This window comes from Nannospalax galili, unplaced genomic scaffold, assembly GCF_000622305.1.
Source record: "Nannospalax galili isolate Female #2095 unplaced genomic scaffold, S.galili_v1.0 scaffold527, whole genome shotgun sequence".
NCBI classification, from domain to species: domain Eukaryota; kingdom Metazoa; phylum Chordata; class Mammalia; order Rodentia; family Spalacidae; genus Nannospalax; species Nannospalax galili.
This window is the reverse complement of record NW_008355476.1, coordinates 432,334-450,941: the sequence shown is the minus strand read 5'-3', so window position 1 is coordinate 450,941 and position 18,608 is coordinate 432,334.

The following is an 18,608-nucleotide window of genomic DNA, read 5'->3' as shown; positions in this document are numbered from 1 at the left end:
CCTGGCTCTTATGCTCTTTTTGCTCCCTCTTCTGCAGTGGTCCCTAAGCCCTGGGTAGGTCAAGTTCAATACAGGAGTCCTATCCAAGGACCAGCATTCTGCAGACTCTTAATCTCTGCATTTCAGTCATTTGTGACCTTTTGTGTTCCTGTCCTCTGTTGTATGAGCGAGCTTCATTAATGAAAATTAAGATATTCAGTAGTGTCCTCTTTAGTCCTCGTTCTATGTTCCATGAGCCTTAGGTGTAGGGTTTCACTGTAGATGTGCCATTTAGGCTTGGACAATTCACAGACAATGTCTATGTGTGACCAGTTGTGGTACTCTGTAATTGTCTCCATCTGGTACAAAAGAAGCTTCTTTGATGGGTGGTTACTGGGATATTTGTCTGTAAATTTAAGGATCCATATTTTGCACATAGTAAGAAATTACATTAGTGTAGTGATGCAACAGTCTTGGGTTTTTTTTCTAAGATCTACGACCTCTCCAACTATGTGTATTTGGCTATGTTTACAGTTCCGCACATGAATTTCCTTCCATTGAGTGGACTTTTAGTCCAGTTAGGTAGCTGTTAATTACCCCCAAGATAAAAGTGCCACTACTATACCAATGTTGTATGCTGTGCCAGTCATGGATGTGATTATTTGGACTTGAAGCCTGGTGTTGGACCATCAATTGATGTTCTCCCTTGGCACCTTGCATAGTGCTTTCCAAAGCTATGAGAGCTAGCTTTCAGTTCCAGCTCCACTGCTCCAAATCCTGTATCTGCAAGTATGTTCTGCCTTCAGCAGTAGGGTCTTACCTTCAAGTTCTGGGCAGCAATCAAGGGCTGTGGCAACAGCCTGTGTAATTTTGGGAGTCTCTTGGACCACCCTAGCCAACATCTCAAAGGAAGGTTTCTCCTCTCTGGCACTGTTTCTTGTTATGTAGCCTTTAGCTATACACATGGACTCATGTAGAGATATTGTATATGTACTTTGGCACTAGGTTGTTGGACTAATATGATTCCCACTCTTTTTTTACACTAGCTAGGCATTATTTATCTCTCCCCCTTCCACTATGGCTTCCCCACTTAAAGTGTCCCAATTTCCCCCATTTCTCCCTTGTTAATACCAGTCTCCTATGATCCCACCTCTCTTGAGTTCCTTCTTTCCCTTTATCCCCAAAGTTCCTTGCATAACCTTTCCTTCCCCCTCCCAAATTATCTGCCCGCATTTTACACATTCCCTTAGTAACTGTTCTCTCTCAGTTTCCTTCTTTCCCTTTACCACCTTGTTTCCTTTTCATTATCCTGGTTCCTGTAGTTAGTTACATCAGGATACATACTCACATATAAGGATTTGGTGCTAGGATTCACATATGAGGGACAACATACGTCGTTTGTTTTTCTGAGTCTGTGATACTTCTCTTAGTATAACAGTTTCTAGTTCCACCCATTTACTTGCAAATTTCATGATTTCATCTTTCTTTACCCCTGAGTAAAACTCCATTATGTAAATGTACCAGGTTGCACGAGTTTGCAATCCCACCAGCAGTGAATGAGCATTCCCCTTTCCCCACATACTTTCTAGCACTCGGTATCATTTGCTCTATTGATCTTAGCCAGTCTGACTGGAGTAAAATGAAATTTTCAAGTGGTGGTGCAGAGGCAGATGAATCCCTATAAGTTTGAGGCCAGCCTGGTCTACATAGTGAGTTCCAGGCCAGCTGGGGCTACAGAGAGCCCTGTCTCCTGTCTCAAAAAGACAAAAAAAGAAATATTAAAGTGGTTTTAATTTGCATTTCCCTAATTACTAACAATGTTGAACACTTTTAAAGACATTTCTTAGCCATCTTTATTTCTTCTTTTGAGAACTCTGTTTAGATCCTTAGCCCATCTTTTAATTGGGTCACTTGCTTTCTTGATTCTTTGTTTTTTGAGTTCTTTATCAAAAACATTATTCTGTATGTTAAACATCTGTCAGATGTGTCACTGGTGGAGATTTTCTCCCACTCTGTGGGTTTTCTCTTCACTTTCTCTGTTGTTTCTTTAGCTATACAGAAGCTTTTTAGTTTAATGAGGTTCCACTTCTTGATTCTTGACCTTAATTCCTGAGCAATTGATGTCCAATTTAGAAAGTACTTTCCTACACCTATATCTTGTAGGTTATTGCCAATGTTTTTTTCTAACAGTTTCAGAGTTTTAGATTTCACATTCAGGTCTTTGATCCATTTGGAGTTGATTTTTGTGCAAGGTGAAAGATAAGGCTCTAGTTTCACTCTTCTACAAGTGGAGATCCAGTTTTGCCAGCACGTTTGCTGAAGATGCTGTCTTTGCTCCATTGTGTGTTTTTGGCACCTTTGTCAAATATCAGGTGGCTGAAATTGCATGTACTCATGTTTGGGTCTTCAATGATGTTCTATTGAGCTATGTGTCTATTTTTGTGCCAGTAAGATGCTGTTTTTATGACTATAACTCTGTAATACAGATTGAAATCTGGTATAGTAATCCCTCCAGCATTTCTCTTTGTGCTCAGTGTTCCTTTGGCTATCCGGGACCTTTTGTGCTTCCATATGTATTTAAGGATGGATTTTCCTAATTCTGTGAAGAATGTCATGGGGATATTGATTGGCATTGCATTGAATCTATAAATGGCTTTTGGTAGGATGGTCATTTTCACAATATTAATTATTCCAGTCCATGAGCATGGGAGGTCCTTCCATCTCTGATATCCTCCTCAATCTCTTTAAGGATTTAAAATTTTCATCGTAGAGGTCCTTAATGTCTTTGGTCAGGTTTTTGTTTTTGTTTTTTGGTCTTTTTGAGACAGGGTCTCCCTGTAGCCCCAGCTGGCCTGGAACGTACTATTGCTATGTAGACCATGCTGGCCTCAAACTCACAGAGATCTGCCTGTGTCTGACTCCCAAGTGCTAGGATTAAAAATGTGTACCACCACACTTGGTTTGTCTTTGGTCAGGTTTATTCCTATTTGTTTGTGTGTGTGTGTGTGTGTGTGTGTGTGTGTGTGTGTGTGTGTGTGTGTGTGGCTATTGTGAATGGGCAGGTTTCCATTTTGATATTGCTTGATATTGCTCCAATTGCTTGATATTCGTATATAGACAGGGTACTGATTTTTGTAGGTTAATTTTGTAACCTGCCACTTTACTAAAACTGTTAATCATTTCTAGGAGCTTTCTGGTGGAATTTTTGGCATCTCTTAGGTACAATATAGCATCTGAAAAAGGGAATAATTTGACCTCTTCTTTTCCAATTAGTACTCCTTTAATTTCCTTCTCCTGTTTTATAGCTCTACCAAGAGTTTCAAACACTATGTTGAAAAGGAGTGGAGATAGTGGACATCCTTGTCTGGTTCCTGATTTTAACGGGAATGCTTCCAGTTTTTCTCCATTTAGAATGATGCTGGCTATGGGTTTGTTGTATATAGCTTTAATTATGTCAAGGCATGTTCCCTCTAGTCCAATTCCCTCTAAGACTTTGAACATAAATGCATGTTGAATTTTGTCAAAGGCCTTCTCTACATTTATTGAGATGACCATGTGTTTCTTGTCTTTGAGACCATTTCCATGATTTATGATATGTATTGACTTTCATACATTGAACCATCCCTGCAGCTCTAGAATAAAGCCCACTTGATCATGGTGGATGATCTTTTTGATGTGTGTCTGTATGTCATTTGCAAGTATTTTGTTGAGAATGTTTGCATCTATGCTCATTAAGGATATGGGTCTAAGTTTTCTTTTGGTTATATGTTTTCCTGGGTTCGGTATTAGAGTGATGCTGGCTTCATAGAAGGAATTTGGGAGTTCTCCTTCTGTTTCTACCTTTTTGAATAATTTAAGTAGTATTGTATATCAATCTTCTTTAAATGTCTGGCAGAATTCTGCTGTGAATCCATCTGGGCCTGGCCTGTTTAGTTGGGAGGTTTTGTATTACTGTTTCAATTTCCTTATATGTTATAGGTCTGTTTAAGTTGTTGATCTCTTCTTGGCTTAGTTTTTGTGATTCTCATGATTTTAGATATATATCCATTTCTTTTAGGTTTACAAATTTAATAGTGTATAAGTTTTTAAACTATTCCCTTATAATGTTCTGGATCTTTTTGGTGTCTGTTGTGATGTTTCCCCTCTCATCTCTGATTTTGTTTATTTGGAGTTGCTCTTTCTTTCTTTTGGTTAACTGAGCTAAGGGTCTGTCTATCTTGTTTATCTTTTCAAAGAACCAGCTCTTGGATGCGTTGATTCTTTGTATTGTATTCTTTGTTTCTAGTTCATTAATTTCTGCTCTGATTTTCTTGTCTGCTAGGTTTGGGTTTCATTTGTTGTTACCTTTCCAGAGTCTTGAGTTGCAATGTTAAGTCATTTGTTCATGTTCTTTCTGATTTTTTAATGTAGGCACTTAGAACTATAAACTTCCCTCTTAGGACTGCTTTTAAAGTGTCCCAGAGGTTTTGTTGTGTTATCTTGTCCTTTTTCATTTAATTCAGGAATACTTTTATTTCTTTAATTTCTTTTGACCCATTCATCATTCAGGAGTGTGTTATTTAAGCTCCATGAGTTCATGTAGTTACTAGGACTTCTTCTGGTATTGATTTTAAGCTTTATTGCATTGTGGTCTGATAGGATGCATAGAATTATTTCAATTTTTTTGTATCTGTTGAGGCTTGTTTTGTTCCCCAGTATGTGGCCAGTTTAAGAGAAAGTTCCATGGGGTGCTGAATAGAATGTATATACTTTCGTGCTTGGGTGGAATATTCAGTAGATGTCTGTTAAATCCATTTGGTGTATGGTATTGTTTAATTCAGATGTCTCTGTTTATTCTTTGTCCGGTTGACCTGTCTAATGGAGACAGTGGGGTATTGAAGTTCCCTACTATCAGTGAGTTGGGATTAATCTGTGTCTTAAAGTCCTGTAGTACTGTTTTTATGAAGTTGGGGGCACCAGAGTTTGGTGCATATGTGTTCATGACTGTAATATCTTCTTGGTTAATTGTTCCTTTGATCAGAATGAAGTGGCCCTCTTTATCTCTTCTGATTAGTTTTACTTTGAAGTCTATTTTGGCAGATATTAGAATTGCAATCCCTACTTATTTCTTAGTGTCATTTGCTTGGAATATTCTTTTCCATCCTTTTACCATAAGGTACTGCCTGTCCTTGAAGGTGAGATGGGTTCCTTACAGACAATGAAAGGGCGGATTTTGTTTCTTAATCTATTCAATTAGCCTGTGTCTTTTGACTGGGGAGTTCAGTCCATTGATATTTAGTTATTATTGAAAGATGTGTATTGGTTCTCATCCTTTTAATTTCTGTTTGCATTCTTGGTCTAATTTTGTGTTTCCACAGTTATACACGTCCATTAGTTTCTTTCTGCTGCCCCCTGGGTACAGTTATTCCTCTCTTCAGCTCTTTGTATTGCTTCAAGAATTCTCTGAAGGGCTGGTTTTGAGGACATGAATTCTTTCAGCCTATTCATGTCGTGGAAGATTTTTCTTACCCTTCAATTACAAACTATTTTCTGATTGGATTTAAGACACACTCTAACCAGCACTAACCCACCAAGACATTTTCCTTACCACAGGCCCATAATGACAGGACCAAACAACCATGGACTGAAACCTCTGAAATTGTGAGCCAAGATCTACCTTTCCTCCTGACAAAGTGATAACATGGGCATTTTGTCACAAAGCCAACAGCTGAATAATAAATACATTTCTGTATGCCTGAGAAGTCTGACAAAGGAGTCTAGGAACATTTCTCTCAGAAGCAAGATAAGCCAAAAAGAAAAATAATGAAATGGTCATCTCCTTGTTCAAAAAAAAAAAAAAAGATAAGGAGGGAACATCCATGCACCCTTTTCCCTTTTCCCTTTTCTTAGGACAGTGTCTTTTTTATTTAACTAACTTTAAGCATACCTACGCTGGGTTTCCTTATGATATTTTTGTACTTTTACATCATTGTACTTTGCTCATATCTGTTCCACATCACCCTTCTTGTCCCCCCCAGAGCATTGTCTCCAGAAAGCTTGGTTTTATACAAGCTTCCTCCTCCTCTTGGAGATGTGTGCCAGCATTAGGAAGTGACAAGGCAGTATGCCTACACTCTTCTCAAGGACCTGGGCACCCTCTTCAGACGCAGTCACCCATAAAGTGGTGCTACCTCCTAGGCTCCAGAGGGCCAACATTTGCTAAATTCCACCCTGCCCTGTCCTGCACCAGACAAGACTGGCAAGGTAGCACAGAGGCATGCCCCAGAAAAGGATCTTGGTTTAGGGAGAAACTTAGAAATGCTGGGGACTGCACCATCTGACAGAGATGATACTTCACAGAAGAGTTGCAGCACTAAGAGCCTGAGGTCTTTCCATGGGGCGTGATGACGGGGACCCCAGCCCAGGCTGGCCAACATTTGGCCCTAAACAGTCACCTTTCTCTAACTTTTTCCAAGAAGGCCTGCACCACCTGCTTAGTTCTTCTGACCAGCAGACAATAGCACCTCCCCTTCTCACCTCAGTATCCACTCAAACAGGATGATCAGCTTCCTACAGCCAGCCCTGAGCAGCTCAATCCTCACTGTGACTGAAAGTCAGGGACCGAGCTCCCTGGCGCTCACAGTGTAGCCCTACTATGGAGAGTAGACATGACCTATACAGAGGCCTCTCATCTGAAACTCATCTTTGTGTGTGTGAGTGTGTGTATGGTGTATATGATGTGGTATGATGGCACACGGGGAGGTATTGCATGTGTAATATGGCAAGTGGCGTGTGTGTGTGGTATGCTGTTACATGGATGCATGCATGTAAGAGGATGTCGTGTATGTGTGGTGTGTATGTGTGCATGCGTATGTGGTATGCTACGTGGCATGTATGTGCATGTTTGTGCTGTGGTATATGTGTGAGATATGAAGTGAGGGGAGTGTTGTGTATATGTGTGTGGTGTGTGTGTACATGCGTGTGGTATGTGAGTTTGTGTTCTGTATGTGTGTGGCCTGTACACACATTCTACGTGTGAGTGGAGGCCAGAGGTGGACATTGGGGTTCATGCCTAGATTGTTCCCATCTTTATTTTTTGGAACACTGTCTCTCACTGGTTGGCCAATAAGCTTCAGGAATTCACCTGCCTGCACTTCCTCCTTTCCCACACTCCAAGGCTGGGCTTACAGGCATACATTGACTTTTTACATGGTTCTAGTGATCTGAGCTCAGATCTTCATGTTTATGTGACAGGCACTTAACTGGAACTTATTTTTGTCCTGGACCACTGGCTCAGGACTTTTAGGGCAATTTTCTGAGCTAGTGTGCGACCTACCTGTGGAGATGCCCCAGGATTCCCTCCCTGGAGGTGCTGTCAGGTTGGCTAGATCCTACCTCAGTCCCGTACCAGGCCCCTAGTCTACTAACTCCACACTGTAGAGAATTCCACTCACCCAGCCCCAGCCATTCCTGTCCCCTTCCCTACACTGCAGGGTTCTCATCACCTTCCGGTTTGCTTTCAGTGCTGTGGATGAATTGCTGTTCTTATTTCTACTCAGTGAAGTCCCCAGCAGAGATCCAGTCTCCCGCTTCTGTGACATAGTGCTCATGTTCTCTGGGCTCAGAACAAGCCTGGCTCCAGGTAGGTTGTCATTCAGGGCACACTGATTGACTGAACAATAGACAAGCAGCTTGTGGCTTCCAAGCAGTGCAGGACATGGGAAGACGCACATTTACTGCACAGTTGCAAGGCTTAAGCTTAGTCTCTCCCTCCCCTGTTGTGCCCTTTGAGGAAATCCATTTGGATTTCTTCATTTGTCTTCTGAAGGTAGGACCTAAACTGTCCATGCCTCAAGCTCCACACAACCAAGATAAATGCAGAGGGCAGAGCTGCCTGTTGGAGATGCCGAAGCTACAATCAGACCGACCAGAGTTCACATCCTTGCCCCACCTCCAGCGAGTGTCTTCAGCTCTCTGTCCCCTGTTCCTATTTGTACAAAATGTGCCTTCCTTTGGCCCTAGGCATGGTCCCTCTGTCCCCAAGAAAACCCCACCCACAGCTTTGCTTTCTCTAACCTTTTAAGATCTCACCATGAGTTTAGAACCCCCCCAAATGCTTTTCTTATTTTTCAGATGAACTCTACATACAATAAATTTAATCTTTCACACTGTAAAATGTTTTAGGATTTTGTCCATTTGACAATACTGTGCCATGGCCACCTTTGCCAAGTCTCAGCTATTCCCAACAACACAGGAAGGCACCTGTACTCCCACAGCCACCACTCCCCATGTCCTCTCTCTCCAAACCCTGGTCATCCCCAAGCTCTCTGCAGTCTGCTTTGGATCTCCATATTTGGCCTTAGGTCTAGGGCTGAATTCCTGCTTCATGTGGACTTCCCCAATCTGAGGTTCCACGGAACCTTCCTGCTGTTCTTAACCTCCTCTGTGACTCAATAACGCAGTCCCCCAGGCACCCAGAGGGGGAGGTCCCTGCACAGCACAGACCCCCTCCTTTGCATCCTTTAGGGAGAGCTATCACTACTGGACTATGTAAATTTAGTCACAGCCCTCTTTGAAGATGTTTACAGACAGACAGACAGACAGACACACACACACACACACACACACACACACACACACACACACACACACACACACTGGGCCCATCTTTCCAGAACATGCAGCTATCCAGGGTAAACACTCACATGATGGTACCTGCCTTGGGGACAATGTTCTGTGTCCAGTCCTGTGTTGAACAGGCCCCAGACAATATGGCAGCTGGAGTGAGGACTTGCTTTCAGGAGCACAGGGGTAAGTCTGAAACTCTGCAATGAGGCAAGCAGGACAAATCAGTATGGCTGGGTTTGTGGGCTCAAGATCCTCTTCCTCTGCCCACACAGCATGGAATTCCTGCTCAGAGAGACTGTCTTCAGGCTTGCCTCCTTGGGCTGGAGAGCTCACTAGCTGGACCTTGGGAATGACCTTGAGAGCTTCACTGAGGGTAGAGGGAAGGCCACTTTGTTCCAGGCAAGTCCCACAAACTGTGAAGCTGTGGAGTCTCTTCCAAGAGGCCTCCTGTAGTCTCCTGCTCTGTCTCCAGATCTCCCTTTCCTTCTACCCAAAACTGTCAGGGAATGGGGAGCTGGCTGCAGTAAGCACAAACGAGCTCTTGGGGGCTCTCTTCCCAAAGAAGAATTGCTCTTCAAGCTGCTCTTGGGAGGTGGTGAAGACCTGCTTCCTTTCTCATTTTTTGGATGATGTCTTCAATACCACTTTTATTTCAAGCATGGGAATAGACTTCAAGATCAAAATATTTTGGCTACAAGAAAAGAAGCTCAAGCTGCAGATGGGGATTCAGCAGGCCAGGAATGACTTCACACCACCACAGCCTCCTACAGGTGCACTGCGGGTGGCATGCCAACATAGTACATCATCAAGGGGAAAAGTTTTGGAAACATTAGCAAGTAGCTTGGAACCACAGATGAGCACATCCACAGACATGGGGAAAGAATATTACCAAGAAAGTATGATACAGATGATAAAAGAGTTGAGCCTGTAGACAAAGAAGAGCTTACAAGGGAGTGTGGTATTGATGTCAAGTCTGGTGGATTATTTAAGGAAACTATGGATCATAATCCTTGTTTTCTCCCTCTGTCTCTGTCAGCAAAGTTCAGCTGGCAAGGTTGGTTAGACTACTGACACAGCTAGCTAGAACCACTCGCCCTTTGTCCTGACAAAACTTCCTCAGTTGTTTGTCTCAGATGGAGACTTCTTCAAGAAGTCTTTTCAGACAGAGGTTTTTTAAAACATTTGTTTTCTTTCTAAATTTCTGTATTATCCTAATAATTTGCCTAATTTTAAGACTGTGCTAATCAATATGTAAGTTTCCTTCTCACTGTAACCCAGTGCCCAAGAAATAAAAGATATATGATATGCTTCTTCCCTTGGGGGGATCAGATTTTGAGGCTTGAACCTACTGGACCAGGCTGTAGCCTAAATAAAAAGACCTGCTTCCTGTGCGTGCATGCCTGTGTCCAGCCTGATCTTTCCTACAACATAAACACAGAAATGTTCCTCACATAAGCTGAAGCTGCCCTTTGAAAGCCTCCTGTAAAAGAGGGGTTGATTGTGTCCTGTGCCTGGTATGGAAAGCATTTCTTTGGTTTTCTCTTTTTCTGTTTTGGTAGACACCTGTGCAGACTTATCACCAGACATAAACCATTTTGGTGATCATAGCTTGTTGGCTGAAGTTTTCAGTTATTAACTAAGGACAGAGGATAATGCAGAAATGGCCATTTTGGTTTGGAGAGTCTCATTCTTGGTGATACTGAAAACAGTTCCTGTCACCAGTCCTTGGCCGTTTTCTCGCTGCTTTGTTTCTCCAGCTGGGCGTGGCCCACGCCTTTAATCACAGCGCTCAGAAGGTGGAGGCAGGTGAATCTCAGTGAGATCCAGGCCAGCCTGGTCTACATAGTGAGTTCAAGGCCATCTGGGGCTACAGGGAGACCTTGTCTCAAAAAGACCAAAACAAACAAAAATTTGTTTCGTCCCCACTGATTTAACTTGCTAAGTAAAACTGAAAGAAATTCTGCCTGCTACCAAATGCCTTCCCCTCATTTACCCTCTCCCCTAAAACCTCTGCACTGCCGTTTGAAATCTATTCTCTTCTCCTTTCCCTGTTTCCTTCATATCTATCTGTCCACTGAGTTTATGTAGCATAAGAGTTAATTACATGCACTGGTGTTCGAAGGGTGCTGTGGCTTGTCTTTCTACGTACTGTTCATGTTCCTAGAATAAATTTCTTAACCTGAATACGAGTAGCCTCCATTTTTGTAGTCCCTCTGGCAATGTGGTAGCCCAGTAAAGACTGTTCTGTTTTTTAAAAGTAGGGGGCTAGAGATTTGGCTCAGAGGGTAAAATGCTTGCCTAAATGAATGAGAAACAGTTTAGATCCGCAAACACCTACATAATGTCAGTTGTGAATGGTGGCTCACCTGTAATCCTGGCACATGGGAGCCAGAGACGGGATTCCCAGAGCAAACTGGCAAGCTAGACTGCCCAAATCAGCAAATTCTAGGTTCAAGTGAGACTCTGCCTTAGCAAATAAGATGGAGAGTGACTAAGGAAGACTCCCCACAAGTCAATCTCTAGCCACACACACATGCCCATCCATACGCAAACATGCAAATGCACATGCATGCACTATACATGCAATGAAATAAAATAAAACACAGGTGGTCCTGGTTAAACTCAATGGGTCACAAAATAAATTTAAAAAACATCATTCTGGGAAAGGGACTTGTAGGGAGGAGGGGGGTTGAGAGGATGGGAAGGATGGGAGGGGAACAAAAGAGGGTAAAGGAAAAGAGCAGTCACAATGCATCACATACATGTATTAAACTGCCAAAGAATGAACTTAATAAAAAGATACAACATTGTGGGAGACAGGCTTGAGCCTAGGGTGATATTGCAACTGTCAGGGTCACATGGTTTCCAGGAATCCAGGCTCTGTAATCTGAAACCCAGTATGCTAATGAGGCATCCTACCCTCTATTCTGTGATAGGACGTTAAGTCTGTTATGCTAATAGGATATTAATAATAAGGTATCCTACTTGCTGTACTGTCATAGGATGCCAAACCTATTATGCTAATAAGGTATCCTACTTGCTGTACTGTGATTGGACCACCACCCCTATATAAGCTTGTGCCTTCCTGCAATAAAGCAGACTTGTGTCACTGAACCTGGTCTCCTGTGTCTGAATGTGGCTCTGCTGACAGTCTCCTCACCAGGCCTGGGGTCCAGGACCTGGCAGAAGCAGCGACGACAGGAGGCAGCACAGGGCAAGCAGAAGAGCTGCCTCAGCACCAAGCAAGCAGAAGAGCGGCCTCAGCCCAGGGTGAGCAGAGGAGCAGCTTTGACGCCCGCGAGAACGAAGGAGGAGCACCCACGAGAATGGAGGAGCGTCCACCGCTGGCGGTGACCGCACAACATAAAGACAAAAATTGAAAAAATTTAAACTTAACAAAGCAGGAAGGAAGAGTGAATTTTATTAATAAGTTTCCAAATATATTGAGATTTGGCCTGAAGAATGCTTTGAGTGTTGTCTTTATATTAAGATTTAGAAATATTGTATAAGGGGCTAGAGATATGGCTCAGCAGTTAAGAGCACTGGCTGCTCTTGTAGAGGACCCAGATTTGGTTCCCAGCACCCACATGGCAGATAATAACCATCTGTAACTCTAGCTCCAAGGGACCCAATGATGATCTCTTCTGACCTCTGTGGGCATTTTATGACAATACTTAAATACATGCAGGCAATACGCTCATACACATAAAACAAAAAATAGAATATTTTTTTAAAATAAAAGTAAAAGTAAAGAAATACTTTATGGGGCTGGAGATATGGCTCAGCAGTTAAGAGCATTAACTGCTCTTGCAGAGGACCCAGGTTTGATTCCCAGCACCCACATGGTGGCTACGAACTGCCCTTAACTCCAGTTCCAGGGGAATCTGAAGCCCTCTTCTGACCTCTGTGGCATTGCACGATAAAATATTTTTTTAATTTTTTAGAAAAATAAATACTTTATAATATTGAAGCCCTGTCTTCATGTCCTCTCAGAAAACTTCTATCACCATAGATTTAGAAAATGAACAACAAAAGGCCTCTCATGTCCTACTAAGGCTTCTGGCTCTTTCTAACCCTGTTCTTCTGTCTCTCCATCTGTCTACTTTGCTGTGCTGCTTATCATTAAGATGGAGTAGACTAAGCTTGCTATACTGCTAGCATCCCAAGATGAAACCTTTATGGAAATAACTGTGAATAGTAGATTCGTTCAGAGCAGAGGCTGAGTTTATTAGGACAGCAGCTTCTGTTGAAAAGATTTCTGTGTTGTGACACACATTTTAATGACTTCTTGGTTCACATGAACAACAACATAGACATTTATTTGCTTTGAAACCTGTAAACTTTTCAGATAGTCAAATAATGTCCTAATAATCCCTACTATTCATTTTTTTTTGATTTGTACATTTTTTTTTTTGGTCATGAAGAAGACTAAGGAAGAAAGTCAGCAATTACTTAGGGCCATGGAGGTCTGTGTCTAAATGAAATGGATGCATGGTATTTGGTTTAAAGATAACCAATACAGACTGAGACAGAAAATGTAGCAGAGATGGATGACATGATGGATAGGACTCAACCCCTGTGAAATTTCAAAAGGAGATGAGCTAAGTGTTTGACACATTTCATAATGTACTCATACCGGTTAATTTGTGAAATGCAACATTGTCACATAGCCCTTCTTATTCTGACTGTACTGTAAAAACAAATGAGATTCAGAAACTCTCAGTATTTCACCCAAGGGCCCACAGCTAAATGTTCACTTTGAGATTTGAAACCTTGTCTGTTTTGAAATCTCATGTTCTTGGCATTAAGCAATACTGACAAGTTAAAGTTACTGCAGCCTCAGCTCTCAGAGCTGGTAACATTCATTTGTAAGTCAGGGATGATTGAAGACAAGGAGGAGAGCTTTTCTTGGCTTATTTAATATTTTATTTATTGTTTACATTTATTTATTTACTTAGTATGTGGGTACATATGTCTGTGTATTTGTGTGGTTGTGTTTGTGCTAAGGTATGTGTGGAGGTGATGTTCTCCTTTTAAAATCATGAATGGGGGTTGGGGATTTAGCTCAGTGCTAGGCAAGTGCAAGGCCCTAGGTTCCATCCTCAGCTCTAGAAACAAAAATAATGAAATGATGTTAGGGTTTTTAGAAAGTTTTAGGCTAAGCTTACTGTTGTTAGATTAACCTTAATGTGTGTGCTGCTTCTCTTTATTTGGAATGTGTAAGTAGCTTTTTAACTTTCAATCCCTTGAATCCTCAATTCAATGACTTAAGGTTTGAGAGTAAACACTGGGATTTCTGGCTGACCGACAGTTTTGCTGTTTGCCTAATTATTATAATCAGCATTGTACATATAGAAAGGATATGGCTACCTTTTGTTAAATCTGTACTTTGTAAATATCAAAAAGGAAAATAGAAATCAGTTTTTGTACAGTCTATTTGAAACATGAGTTTTATGTGCTTACTATTAGGGCCTTTCCCATTTTCTGTAAGTCTCTTAGATCAAATGTGGAAGCCCATTCTAAAAATTCAGTTTTATATTGTACTTAACAGTTTAAATGAACTGAAATATTTCTGACAGCAACACAAAGGGACAAGAGTTTCCACCCTGCTCACATCCATCCAGGCATCCTGGCTCCAGTTGAAAATGCACTTAGAGATTCACAAAGATATCACAGGCCAGAAAGGTAGTGTAGTGTTGCAGGCCATGAGAACAGAGGGCTCAAAGGCTTCTCACGGAATTTAATGCCTGAATAAGCTGGCTGTGTCTGTAGATGGAGTTCTGAGAATGGAGTAAGAGGCCCAGCTTCCTGGGTGTGAGATTCCATGACTTATTGTCTATCTGGTTCCTCTACATTGAACACCTCCACCCCCTTGGAGGGAAAAAGGGAAGCTCACAAAACTCACACAGAAGTTACTAGAACTCAGAAGAAAACTACAAGACTCATAGGACCCAGTTATGGAATTACAGACTGGGAAGGGAATTTTTGATGATATACACAACAGCAAATTTTGCAGGACATGTGCTGTCATCATGCTGGGACAGGCTTTTCTGTGGACTCACCTATGCTCCTGTAATTAACTACTCACCCATGTTATAAATAACCCCAACTGATTTCACATGAGTGAGATCATTTCTTCGGTCTGTTGTCAGTGATAAATGTGGGGTGAATAAACAGAAATTGGTTTATATGTTCTCAGGAAAAGTCATACAACTGGCACCCAACAGGCACCAACAGCATCAAAGGTGAGTTTGGGAGAAGGTGCATGATCCTGCTATGGATGATCATAGGAGACTGACCTATCGGAGGGTGGAGTATCCACAGGGACAATGCTACATGGCCATTTGTCCCCACGTGGTATGGATGTGCCCTTGTTGTAATGGCAGTTTCATGGCTCCTGCTCTAGATGATCAGACATGTGACCGAGGCTGAGCTATTTGCCCAGAGGGAAAGTCAAAGTGGACCATCTTTGGGGACAATCTCAGTGGGCTCTTTCTGTTTATCTTATGGGTGGGGCAACTCCTTGATGAATGTAGTCTGCCAAGGGAGTACAGGGATCCCCAAAATGGCTGAAGGACCAGAGAATGTACTGTAGTCCCTGAAGGCAGCACATGAGGGACAGGACTGTAAGCTGACCATGGTGGCACATGCTGATCTGTGACTTGCTGAAAAGGTGGCAAAAATAGTAGGTCATGAAGGAATTTGTCATGATCGTGGGGTGTTGGATGCACAGTTCACTGATCCAGATGACTGTGTTTACCAGAGAGTCCAGAAAGAGCTTAATTCAGCAGGGCCCTCTGGTCTGGTATGGACTTTAGTGAGTTTGCTGAGCCCTGTGTAGGACATGATCTCTACACAATAGAAGAGGCTCTGGAAATCTGAATGACTTAAACTGGCTTGTAAATGGGGTTCATAAGGTGCTAAAGCAATCAAAAGAGAACACAAGTCAGGAAATCAGACAGAGGAATCTGTCTTGGTCTTAAATAAGACCAGAAGTTATACTTGTGAGCAATTTGAAGGCTTTTTAAGCCTGAACAGCACTCCACCAAAGGAGTGGTAACAGGGAGACACTGTTGATCCACACCATACCTGCTGCTATGGAAAAAGATCTTAACCACTGTCCTGATGGGGTGGCCAAGGTCACCTGCAGGTGAGGACCATTCAGTTTGGCCAGGAGGCCCCATGCTGAAGTATAGGTTTGTTGATTCCTTGCAGGTGCAGAATGTTTGGACATTAGTGGATGTTGGGACACATATACATTGGCAAAACCCAAAAACATCCAAAGCAATGGGCATCAGTGAACAGATATGGAGATAGAGATGTACCGATGGGAAATGGTTCAGCTTGTTCCAGAGGATGTAGCCAGTGGAGAAGAAGAAACAGTGGAGGAGCCCAAAGCCTATCAGACCCAGTAAGACCCAAGCCTATCAAGCAGTGGGCATGGCTGTCATGCCATGGTCTTGCTTCTCTTGGCCCTAAGCCTGGCAAGTAGCTCAGGCTAGCCATATCAAATTCAATGGAGGTGAGGAGATACAAAGCCACCCCAGGACACTACCCCAAAATGAGGAGGCCAAGTGGCTCATGGAGAATGACTATGGATTACTGAGGGCTAGATAAGGTGATACCCTACCCATCCATGCCACTGTATTGGTGGAAACTATTGATAAAAGAAGTGGGGTCTTTTATGATGTATTCATCTAGATAATCGCTGACATTTTAAATATCCTTTTAGCTTCTGAATCCCAAGAGCAAATAGAATGTATAAGGGACAACAGTGAGTCTTCAGAGATCCTTCCCACCCTCTGTAAAAAGGTTTAACTTTATAATGATGTGTTTGAGTGACTTACAGATTTGTAAAAGCATCTGGAAGAACAGTAAGAACAATCAAGCTGGGCGTGGTGGTACATTCCTTTAATCTCAATACTTGGGAGGCAGAGGCAGGTGGATCTCTGTGAGATCGAGCCCAACCTAGTCTATATAGTGAGTTCCAGGCCATCTGGGGCTACAGAGAGACCCTGTCTCAAAAACAAACCAACCAGCCAAACAACAACAACAAAAACAGTTGTCAAAAGCTTTGAATGAAGGCACCTGTGTGGGTGAGAAAAGACCCTTCCAGTAGACATTGCTGTTGGATAAAGATCCCAGTGTTGAGGGGTGGGTCATCTCCCTACAAGTTGTAGGTCAGGGAGCCCCCCGTGACCCCAAACAATGCAAGATATTGCCAATGCCATTGGTCGTATGCCAAAACTACACATAAGTCCCTGTTGCTGAAGATGATGCTCATTTTTTCTTACAAGACTGGAAAACACAGGCTGAGACTGAGTTGAAAATTCTCTCACTACTGGTTGACATTGACAGTATCAGAAAGTGATATTCAGGCTGTTGTGGGAGAAATGGTCTCCAGTTGTTGTAAGTGGTCCTTTTATCAGCATGCCAGGCAAGATATGCCTGCTGGTGTGATAGTGCCATAGTTTTTTTTTTGTTGTTTTTTTTTTTTTTTTTTTTAGGTATAACTACTTTCTGATTGAATTTAAGGACTACTCTACAAGAGACAGTCCAGATTTGGTACTGCTGTTGAAGTCTGGGATCCACAAATGCCCCAAACAAACGAACAGACAGGTGAGTCTGGAGAAAGAAAGATTTATTACAGCCAGGCTACACTCTTTCCTAGAGGGTCTGAGTGCAGCACTGAGCCTAAGCACTCTGGCTCTTTTTGTATTGATCACGTTGCTAGGCAAGCAAGCAGAATACAGATGCTAATCATTGAGCGTTAAGCTTGGGCAAACATTACCAAGAAAATACATAAGAAAATACAATTTTCCATCCAAACCCCCCACCTGCACAGAACTAGCTTCCTCCTCTTTCATAAACTCTCAATCTTACTGTTATTCTATTTTGTCTTTATTGGTCACAAATTTCCCTCTATGGGGGTTTTGTTGTATAGCAATTGTATCTTAGGAACCTCTAAATGTTGTGGGATACTTTTTGTACAGAGAAACTATAACCAGGAGTGAAAAGTTTAGGTTCCTAAGCATATAGGTGAAGCGTCCCCTAAATAATTTCTATCCTATTAAGCAACAATTACTATTTTGCAGAAGCAAGCCAAGCATAACCTACAGAAGCCACAAATCAACAGTTAGCAGGAGCACTCTAGGACACTCTGACCTGTTCCCAAGATGACCAGGGTCCAGCTTTCATGTGTTTCCATATCCTGGGCCAACTGTCTGATAATTTTAGAGACTAGAGTCAGCCTAAACTTTAACATGGTGTAGCAATGGTCAAGAAGGTGCCCTATTACACAGCTAAATGAACTTTCCTGTGTCTGGGGAGGTCATAGGCTTCAAAAGGGAGGCTACTGCTATTGTTTTGTTAAATGGATATCATATGCCTGTCGAACTTCCTTCTAAACATTTGTGTTTACACCCAAAGTCGACGGCTGTTATTACACTTTGTTATGGAGAGAAATGCTTTTTAGTGGGTAGTGGTTACTGTGGAGGTTCATAACTAACCAGTCAAACTGAAGATAATGAGTACCTTTTACTTATTAATAATAACTGTTGGCATCTAAATCTCTCTAGTACATGGCCCAGGGGATGTTGCAGAAGAGTGAGGTGAATGTAGGAGCTGAAAGAAGAGGTGGAGGTGGAGTACTTTGTAGCTACTTAGTCTGGATTGAAACATTCCCTTGGGGAGGGAAGAAAGAAGCTCATGAAGCTTCCCAGAAATAAAAGTCTCAAGAGTTCCCTCCACACAGTTATATAAGCAGTTAACAATTGCTTATGGTGAGAAAACTCTCCAGTTATGTAGCTGCCTATAGGTTGCTTATAAAAGACCTCTATTAACTTAGCTTTCATATCATCACCCATGTCAGGGTGGGCTTTTTGGTCTGAATCACCCATGATCATGTAATTAACCCTTCATCCACACTGCTATAAGGAACTCCAATGAACTCATTGGCTGATTAAGACTGACAGGGAAGAATCATTTCTTTAGTCTATCACCAGTGTCATATCTGGAGATAA